The 10,278-nt window shown below is 33.9% G+C and overlaps 1 pseudogene; it reads left to right on the plus strand.

The window, feature by feature from the left end:
- Window positions 1-1,114: 1,114 nt before the first annotated feature.
- On the plus strand, window positions 1,115-8,037 carry LOC104235905 (apyrase-like; annotated as a pseudogene).
- Window positions 8,038-10,278: the final 2,241 nt, after the last annotated feature.

Here is a 10,278-nt window from a genome sequence, read left to right on the forward strand (position 1 = left end):
TTTGGCGAGGCTTGTCTCATTTTTATTCTTAAAAGGATAAACCTACAGTGACTACATTTTTTCTATTATGTTCGTCTCTAAAAAAAAGGGGAAAGAAGAAAATATACGCTAATTAAATTACATGCTTGGCAAGCTCTGGCCTCTTATTAATTATTAGACTGCAAAAGATGCTAACGGGAGATTGCACTCGAATTTGTAAAGTGGGGGATTATTTCGTGCCTTATTCTATAATTGAACATTACCAAATGGAAACGAAATTATAAATAAAATATGGAATTGACAAACGCTATTGTCGAAACAAACAAATTATTCTTTAACTAATTTAGGCTTCACATTATTAGACGAATTGAACCATTGGAACTATTATTATTATTTTTCAAAAAAAAAAGAAACTAATTGAAAATGAACCAACCTTGACTACCAACACGTTCGAGGGTTGTTAAACTTAATCGACACTTTCAAAATCTATTACATTAAAGAACTCTAACAAACCTTGTTCGAAATCAACTCATGCCTATTAAACTAAACTACGTGAGTTATTAATGGATTCCCTTAAGCACGAATTGAATTACGACTCACGGTCTAGGAATAAGGTATCTAATGTTGTATGAACCTGAATCGTATTAAACTATACTAAGCAGTTGTATTAATGCCAATTCCAAATTACTCCAGCCCAAAACAAATCAAAAACTAAATATAGATGAAATCGAAATTAGTCCACTACTCGACTGTTTAACTATTAATTGTAAGATAACGGATCTAAAACTAGTTAATTCTGTTGTTATAGCTTTCATTTAAGCTAGTGGCGTTATTAAAGTTATTGACTAAACAAAATTTAGCAAAACTAGATAATTCATTGACAAGCCAAAACCAAATCAAATTATATAGTTTATCTTCCCAAACGGTATCGAACAAAAGTAAACTTAGATTAATTACACATCAACTAGTGTCTATTTTTGAAAACACAGATGCGGGGTAAACTACATAAGCACAAATGTGAAAGCCAAAGCATGAGTACTTCCATTTTTCAATCTTTCAACTCAAAGTTACATCACAGCTTGGTTCGAATGTGTACCTGATTGCAACAAATGGAACAAATGAAGTGAGCTGAAAAATGCAACAGCAGGAGAAGAAGCAGCAACGAAACAACAACAGCAGTAACAGGACTCCAAGATCAAAGCAGCTTATACCAAACTTCCAAATACCCAAAACTCAAACTATTCTTTCCAGATACAAGGATTTGTGATTTTTTTGAAGATTTATAACTAAAATAGAAAACATAGACAACCAGAAAGAAACCAATTTGGAGCAATTTTCAAACAGGCCAGAAGTCCAGTTGGTGTTTTCAATTTATCCTTCTCTTTTTAAGTTTTGTTCTCCAACCCCCTTTTTCTTTTCAATCCCTCTGCCCTCTCAGTCTCCTTCAATCTTTTTCCGTCTCCCCTGTTTTTATTTTTTGGTTCTCTTTTTATATCTATTAGAAGAGAAGAAAATCCCCCTCAAAGATAGGCTGCCCATGGCTTAAAATAACTCTTAATGGTTGTCATTTCCACTTAGGATTGTCTAGCCATGGAGTTTTTTTCTATTTTTAATCTTCTGAAGTTCAAAATGTAGTGCATAACCTACTATACAGCAGGTTCCACTACCATTCTCATGTGCATTTTCAGCTTTTTATTATTAAACTCATCCTACATCTGACTTCTCATCTTTAAAGATGTCAACCAGGGTGTATTTGCACTATAGATTACTCTAATGGTTCAACCCATACTCAACTGGCAGTCTACTTAAACTTAACTCTGAAATCTTCATTAAAAATTGCAGCTATAACCAATCCTTAAATGATTCTTGATTCAACTAACAAACTACAAACAGCTATAATCAATTCATAGCTGATTCAAACAATGCCTCAGTAAAAAAAATTAAATAGCATGAGTCAGATTATTGCCATTCAAAACTAAAACTAATCGACGACATATATCGAATCGACTACGCGAATTACAACACATACAATCAATAGCAAATTATCAGAATCGAACAGTATTAACAGGTGATTCAAGTTGTACTAACAAAAACAAAGAATTGCCCTAGAAACTAATTAATCGATCAAACTCATTCCAATCGATTATATAGTTTAAACACATACACTCATCAATGAACAGACGAAAATTTCAACCAAATAAAAGATCCGGGCGAGGTGGACAGAATAGTCGACACAAATGAAAACAAACTCAAGCTGATATTTAAACACATAAACAGACATAGACAAAACATGGAACTGACAAGGAAAAGAAAAATACCTTAAGAAATTGAAGGTTATACGAACCCGTCTTGGATTATGACTCGGACTTCTTTTGGGGTTGAACGGACTTTAATCGAAGTGTTCTCAACTGAGAACACCTCGATTAAGGTCTATTAGACCCCAACCCTTCGTTAAATTGGACAAACCCCCAGGTTTTGGATTTCTGGGGTTCTTGGGGCTCAGATTAGGGGTTCGAGCTTTTTTGGTTAGATTCGAACCAAACCAGGCTTGGTTTGGTCACGAGGGAGGTCAGGGGAGTAACTAGTGTGCAGTTGGGGTGGATCGGCATAGGCTGAGGTTTGGCTCGAATCTTCAAATGAAGATCCGAGATGATGGGGGAAGATTTGAAACCAACGGTTTGCAGATCCGTGTCCAGGGGGTTGAGGTGCACTAGGGGTGTTAATCTGGTGGTCACCGGCATCGTTGCCGCTGGGTTTATGGTGAGGGGTGGAGAGGCGGCGCTAGGGTTCCGAGGGGTGTTTGGGTTCAGTGTCTGAAAGAGACGAGGATGAGGGAGGGGGGGTCTGGCTTAGGGGGTGTGGGGGTAAGAGAGGAAAGTTTATATACGGGACGGGGAGTTGAATTTCGGCCGTTGGATCATTGATGATCAACGGCCTTGATCTTTTCTCTTAAAGGGACGGCGTCGTTTGGTTTAATGTTGGGAATGGGTCAATTCGGGTATCAGTGGGTCGGGTATCTGGGAAAAATCTGGAGCCGTTGGATTGGATGGGATGAACGACTCCGATTGGTCATGCCTAAACGGCATCGTTTGGATTAATGAGAGACCTGAACTAGACCGTTGGATCTGTTTGACCAACGGTTCAGATGAAAGGTGCCAAAACGGCGTCGTTTTTTGTATCTGGGGGACGGATTGGATCAATGTGTTTGGGCCTGATTTCTTTAGGTTTAAAAATGAGCCCAGGTCCGAATCTTTTCTCAATTTTTGCACTCTTTTCTTTTCCTTCTTTAATTTCTAATTAAAAATCTGAATTTACAAAAATCCTAAAAATAAATTATAAAATTAAAATTATATCACACAGACATTAATTGATTTTTTAGTAATAATTAACACACAATATCATATATTAATTAAACAAAATCAACCATTAAACGCTAAAAATGACAAAATTACCAAAAATAATATTTTTTGTGATTTTCATTCATTTAAAAACCCAATATGATTTAGTTAATTCCTAATAGTAGAATAGATCCTAAATTTACACGCAACACATTTTTTTTGTATTTTAATAAATAAAACAAACAATCAAAGACAAAACTACAAATAGTTATCAAAAATGCCACGCAAATTCACAAAATTATACACAAAGACAATTTGTTTTATTTTTTTCGATTTCTGTTGGAGTAATTGTCGTGGAAACAAAAATCACGTGCTCACACCGGTTTAGTATTGAACCTATGGGGTCGCACACTAACGAGTGTTCTGATCTTTGCTAAAGGATTAATTACTTTATTATTTGTTAATTAAATTAAAGAATTTAATTAGTCAAATAATTTTAGTTAGTTAGTCCAAATGAAATATTATTATATTCTTTGCTAGCACAGAGGATATAATTAATATTGTGAACAAATTAAAGTTTTCTATTTGGAATAGAAAAATAAATTATATCTCTTAATTGAAATATATATGTGATATATATATATATAATTAATGTTTCATATAAGATTGTATATGAAATATCAATAAAAGGAGTGAAAGTTGAATCCAATTTTGAATTGGATCAACATAAGTCCTAAAAGGACGTGTCTGCCTACAAATCCTATTTAGAATGGGATTGAATTTTTCCATCCATAATTCCAATTTTGGAATTGACTTTGAGAAGGAAAAAAAATAACCAACGCCTCTAAACTTTTCCTTGTCCTATTGGAAAAGTGTTGCAACTTCATGTTATATATATATATATATATATATATATATATATATATATATATATATATATATACACATATTGTCAAACACGGGGATATACGAAAAAAATGGAACGGAGGTGCATGAGCCGCACAAAATTCTTAAGAAGAAAAATGCTTTGTGAAAACGTAAGAGTACAATACAAAGCCAAGAGAGAAAATACAATTATAAGAAAAGTGTTTCTTGTTCTTCTAACATTGAGTTGAGATTTTGAGAAAAATTTCAACACAACATTTTTTTGTTCAATTTGTTCGCGGGTTTCATTGATCAAAGAGTTGATAGCAAGAATCAGTCTCGGTGTAGATACGCATAGAGTCTTCGCACTATCGAAGAAATTTTGAAACGAGACTCTCTTCACCAGGTACGTCTTAGATCCGATCTTTGACATGTAAATAAATTTTAAACACGAAAAGTTATGCCTAGAATTGTTATTGTCTTCCGCTGCGTGTTACGAACACCTATACGCAATCCTTCATTACCATCAAAATCTTATGATATGAGTTTAATTCACCTTTTCGGAGACAAATCCAGGTCTAAGTTCATATGCAGATGATCCTAAGGCTGCAGCCAACTCCTTAAAACCACTTCTAAAGGGAGCTGAAGGTGCTGTTCCTAAAGAATTGCAGTCCGAAACTCCCCTCGAACTTGGGGTCAGTATTATTTACTACTTAATTAGCATATATTAACACGAGTTTAACTTTTATAAACTGATTACGACAAATAGTGTACTAAAAAGCTAAGTAAGCTTATTTTGTACCTAGTCATAGGTACTATGTTTTGGGATGAATGGTTGTCTTCAACAACAACGACAATAAATCCAGTATAACCCCACATAATGTAGTGAGCACAGACTTTATCCTTACCTTGTGAAAAATGGGATGAGATCTTACTTGTTATCGGTGTATGATCAAAACTTCTATAAAGTGACAATGCAAAGTAATTTTTATATTAACAGATTACTTAAAAATAATTATAAATATAAGTATAATTAATAATTTGAAAAAATAAGTCAACTCACTTGTTACAATAAATTAAAGTGCACTGATAGTATAACAACTTTTTAAGTTAAAATCCTATCAGCATATAGTACAATTTATCACCATAGAATAAAAGTACATGGGTCCAAATTAAATCTAAAACGCTAATGGCCCTTCACTTTTCTTTTTCGTAAATAGAATCATAGAATAAAGTGAGTTGTTTAATTATTACAGTTATACCTCTTTATAACAACATTTCACTATAAAAGTCATGTTTTTCCGAAATCAATTTTTATGTTATGTTATAATATATGTTCTCTATAGCAACACTTCGTTATAACATTCAAAAAGATTCGGAATAAACGAGGTTGTTATAGAGAGGTTTGACTTTCCTTTATCATTTTCAGGCAACAACAGGACTGAGGATGTTAAAAGGCGACGCAACAGAAAAGATTTTACAAGCGGTATATATAATATATATGTTAAGATTAGATCTTAATTATATATTTATTTGAATAAAATTTATTTAGTTTTTCATAATTAAAAAATTAATCCTTCTTTTACTAATTTATTAATTAAGACTTTTTGGCCTCTTCAATTTTAAAAGGTGAGAGATTTAGTCAAAAATGAAAGCACCTTCCATACAAAAAATCAATGGTTCAGTATTCTTGATGGAACTCGAGAAGGCTCTTACATGTGGGTAAGTTAATTACAGCAAAATACTTTCTTTTCTTCTTTTTCTTTCTCCTTTTTTTTCTGATAAGTTTTTATTTTTCAGTTTAAGTTAGATACACTAACAAAGGTAATGTAACAAAATATTTATACACTTTAAGTTATCTAAAGTGATTCTTCTTAAGTTGTGAGATTTATAATCTTAAAAATAAGACAAGTTACTTGTTACAATAGTTAAAAATGACCAAATAATGTAAAAAATCTTACACAACTGGTATATATGATTTAAACTCTTTTAATGATACCTTAAAAGTTAAAAAATAAGTCTTAAACTTATGTACATAAGATATTTCAAAAGATATATATTACTATTCAGTATATTTAACTTTATACATCAAACTACTGTATTTACTTTATTCCTTCAAAGTACCAAATCAGACTTGTTATGAAAGGTGGATTTCTTAATCTGTGTGAAAACATCCAAAAAAATCACTTATTTTGGACCGGAGGGAGTATCTTATAGGCTAATTATAAGTAATTAGCCAAATTAAATGCACTAATACAAGAGCATCATTTTGCTCTTTTCAAGGCTACTACTCATATGGAGGAGTGAACTACAAAGTAAAAGCTCCACCAAGTGGTACTAGCTTGAAAAAATGCAGAAGATTAACTAGGAAAGCACTTAAAATTAGAGCACCATGCAATTACAAGAACTGCACATTCAATGGAGTTTGGAATGGTGGAGGTGGTGCTGGAACCAAGACTCTGCATGTTTCATCAACTTTCTATGGTGTTGGTGCTCAGGTAAAAGTTGTGATTAGATTCAACAATTCCACAAAATTATAAAAAAGAAAAGGAAGAAATATAGGTTAGAATCGACAGTGCCAAATCAATAATCATACATAAGTACTACATTATGTGTTTTGATGTTCATAAACAGTGTGTTGGGTATACGAACAAAGTCTCACATTAGTAGCTGAAAATATTGGAAGCCTACATATTATTAGGACCGAAATAATCAGGTTTCATGCGAAAACTAGTAAAGCAAACCTTAAATGACGATAAATAAGAGACATAAATATTTAATGTGGTTTGGTCAATTTGACATACGTCCACAGGTGGAGATGAGCAATCCGCTATATAAAAGAGAGTATGAAATATCGAGAAAACAACCTCAAAAAGAGGTAAACACAAGTGGCACACTAAATAAGGCTCTCAAATCTCATATGGCTACATTGTGGATGCAATTAAACGAGAAGGATCCTCAATTTATAGAAGTCTAAAACCTTTTTCCTAATAGAAATAAGACTAGCCAAACATGGAGGAATTATATGTTTCTTTTCGAAAAAGGAAAAATTAAGTATGGTAAATATGTTGGTTTCCTTCAAGAGATAGGAAAATTAAATATGGTAAGAAAATCAGACAAACACCTAACACATATAAGGTGTATATATCTCTTAATGGTGTGAGGCATTTTAGAGAAAATCGTGTGAGCTTGGCTCAAATTGGACGATATCACACCATGTTAAGAGTATCTGCGGAGTGATTTAGCCCAACATAGAGCGACATGGATAATAAGCACATGGCCGACTCCAACTTATTTTGTCTTGAAACATAGTAGTTGCAGTTGATGTGATGTTTATACTTCTTGTGATTTGATTAAATCAATTCAGTTTATTTTTAAGCTCGACTAATGGGGTTCAATATGCATTGTAGGTTGGCATTGTCGATAGCAAATTTCCATCAGCTATAGCAAAGCCAATTCAGTACCTAAATGCAGGTAAAGTTGCTTGCAAGACAAAAGCAGCAGATATAAAATCAATATTTCCAAACACTCAAGACAGAAATATCCCATACTTATGCATTGACTTGGTATATGATTACACTTTGCTTGTCGATGGATTCGGTAAGTTATTATTTTACTGTCAGTGTATGCACTATTAATCTAACATAAATAATTTGGTGCTTGTCCTTTTTACCCTTACTTTGCCTTTTATTTTTCTTGATGCAACTTTGGACAGGACTAAATCCATACAAAGACATTATAGTGATGCGTGATGTCAAATACAAAAATTATCTTGTTAGAGCAGCTTGGCCGCTGGGATGTGCCATTGATTTAGTTTCTTCATCTTCAAAGAAGACTAGAATATCATCATATTAGTGTTATGCCATTCAATAAATTGTAACAATTATGTCATGCCCTTTATTTTGTTCTTTATCTTGTACTTTCAGTTACTTGATATTATAATGAGCATAACTTGATGGTTTCGATTTTCTTACTTAAGTAAAATCTCTTTTCCAACATACAAATTGTGCACATTTTATGGCTCCAATAGAACAACCAATAGTCAAGCTGTCACGAATTTGAATTGTAATATTACGAGTTCAAAGTCCTAAGGATTTCATGTTATATTCAAATTAGATCTTCTCTGTTTCCCTTGTTGATTACGTGGGAAAAAGAGGAAGTATGTACAATTTCTGGTCTTAGCTCTTCGATATTATTACCATAGTACTCGAAAAAACCGAATAAAAGAAGAGATTAAACTTAGATTCTTAATTATAGACTTTAACTCTGTAAATATTGTTAAGAATCCGCCCGCATGAAATAAAAAAAATTTGGTGTTGTTGAACTGAACTCCTGATAGATAAGAGGAAGAAAGGGCAAAGGTGTAAATATAGCCCTCAACTCAAGAAACATGCCCCTACCATTACACAAATGGTGCAGATATACCGTTTTTGCTGATGGAATTTTATCTTATTTTTGTTTTAAAAAAAAAAACCTCCACGGGGCTTTAGAAGAAGTCTACCAATTTTTTTGAGTTGACATATTTTTCTAAAGCCACATGGTAATTTTTTTCTGGTGGATCGGGTCTGATTTGTTTAAAATAATTTCCCCGTTTTTAAAAAAAATAAGTCTACCCATTTTTTTAAACGAAGCAGGCCCGACCCTGTATAGGGTAAAATATGTTCATATTTAATGTTCGCATAAGAAAGTGACGAGTGGAGCCGAAGATAGAAGACAGTCAGGCACGAGAGCAATGATCTCGCTTGTTATCAAAGAGAATGATATTCGTAAATGTGAAATAAATGGCTACCACCTGGTAGCATTTCATGAAGAATATTTTATAGTATTAAGTGGACGGTCCGTTATAGAGAATAAGGCATTTATTGCCTACCATTACATATTCTTTAATGGCCCCGTAATTTTCATTTAATAGGGGCTTGATCCTAGGACCTTGTTCTCTAAGTACAATTATAAATAGTGAGCTCTACCATCATTGTAAGGGATACGAATTTTCTGACAAACAAACACTATATTCTATCAAAAGCTCAATAACATTTTGCTTTCTTGTTTATTTATATTGTTCTCACTGCCTCCGGAAGCTTAGCGCCAGGGACTAAGATATATGTTGTTTTATCTTAATTTCAAGGCTAAGTCTTACATTTTTGTCTAATTCATTTATCATTTTAGGATAAAATCGATTCGTTTGTCTATAAACCACGTATAAATTTAACTATACTGTTTTACGGGTAAACAGTTTGGCGTCTATCGTGGGACATAGAAAATTGTGTTATTGAATTGATCCTTGCATCTATTACTAATTTGTTTGACTCTTTGTTCTTAGCAAAAATCACTAAAAATGGTAGATAACGATGTCAAAACCACACATAACATTGAGGCCCAGGAAAATCAGCCTCAGCATGAAGATTTCATCAGTGATACCAGCAATGAGTGGAACGAGGCCACACCGATTCATAGCGGGCAATATCCACGACATATTCGAGAGGCAACTCCTGATGATGATGAAGACGAGCACGTCGTTGAAATAGTTAGGATCATGAAGGGGCAACAAAAGGCCATTATGGAGCATCTCTCGCGGCAGGATCACGTCATGACGGAATTTGATGCAGGCATTTTCGGGTGCTTCCAACAATACGAATGGACGAGGTCCAATTCCTTCCGGTGATCCCGCATATCAAACAACGTAGAGAGTCAATAACAAAACCCTAGGGATGAAGTTGGCTTTGACAGGGTCGGGGGAATGGAAGTGGAGCCGGTAATAAAAATGAGAATGATCCCTTTAAAACCGAACTCATGAGGTTTATGAGGGGAATAAATGCCCGAATGGATCAAATTTTGGGCATACCACCAATACTGAAAGGACCTGATTCAAAGAAGTACACTTAGCTACCGTTCAAATCGAGCGCGACACTAGAATTGATCCCGAAGTGGTTCAAAATGCCAGATGTGCCGAAATATGATGGGACTACAGATCCTCAAGAGCATATCACCACCTATACAACGGCGATGAAGGGAAACAATCTGGCTCGACAAGAGATTGAGTCAGCCTTATTGAAGAAATTCGGGGAGACCCTCACGAAAGGGGTCCTGACATAGTATT

This window comes from Nicotiana sylvestris, chromosome 10 (assembly GCF_000393655.2).
Source record: "Nicotiana sylvestris chromosome 10, ASM39365v2, whole genome shotgun sequence".
NCBI classification, from domain to species: domain Eukaryota; kingdom Viridiplantae; phylum Streptophyta; class Magnoliopsida; order Solanales; family Solanaceae; genus Nicotiana; species Nicotiana sylvestris.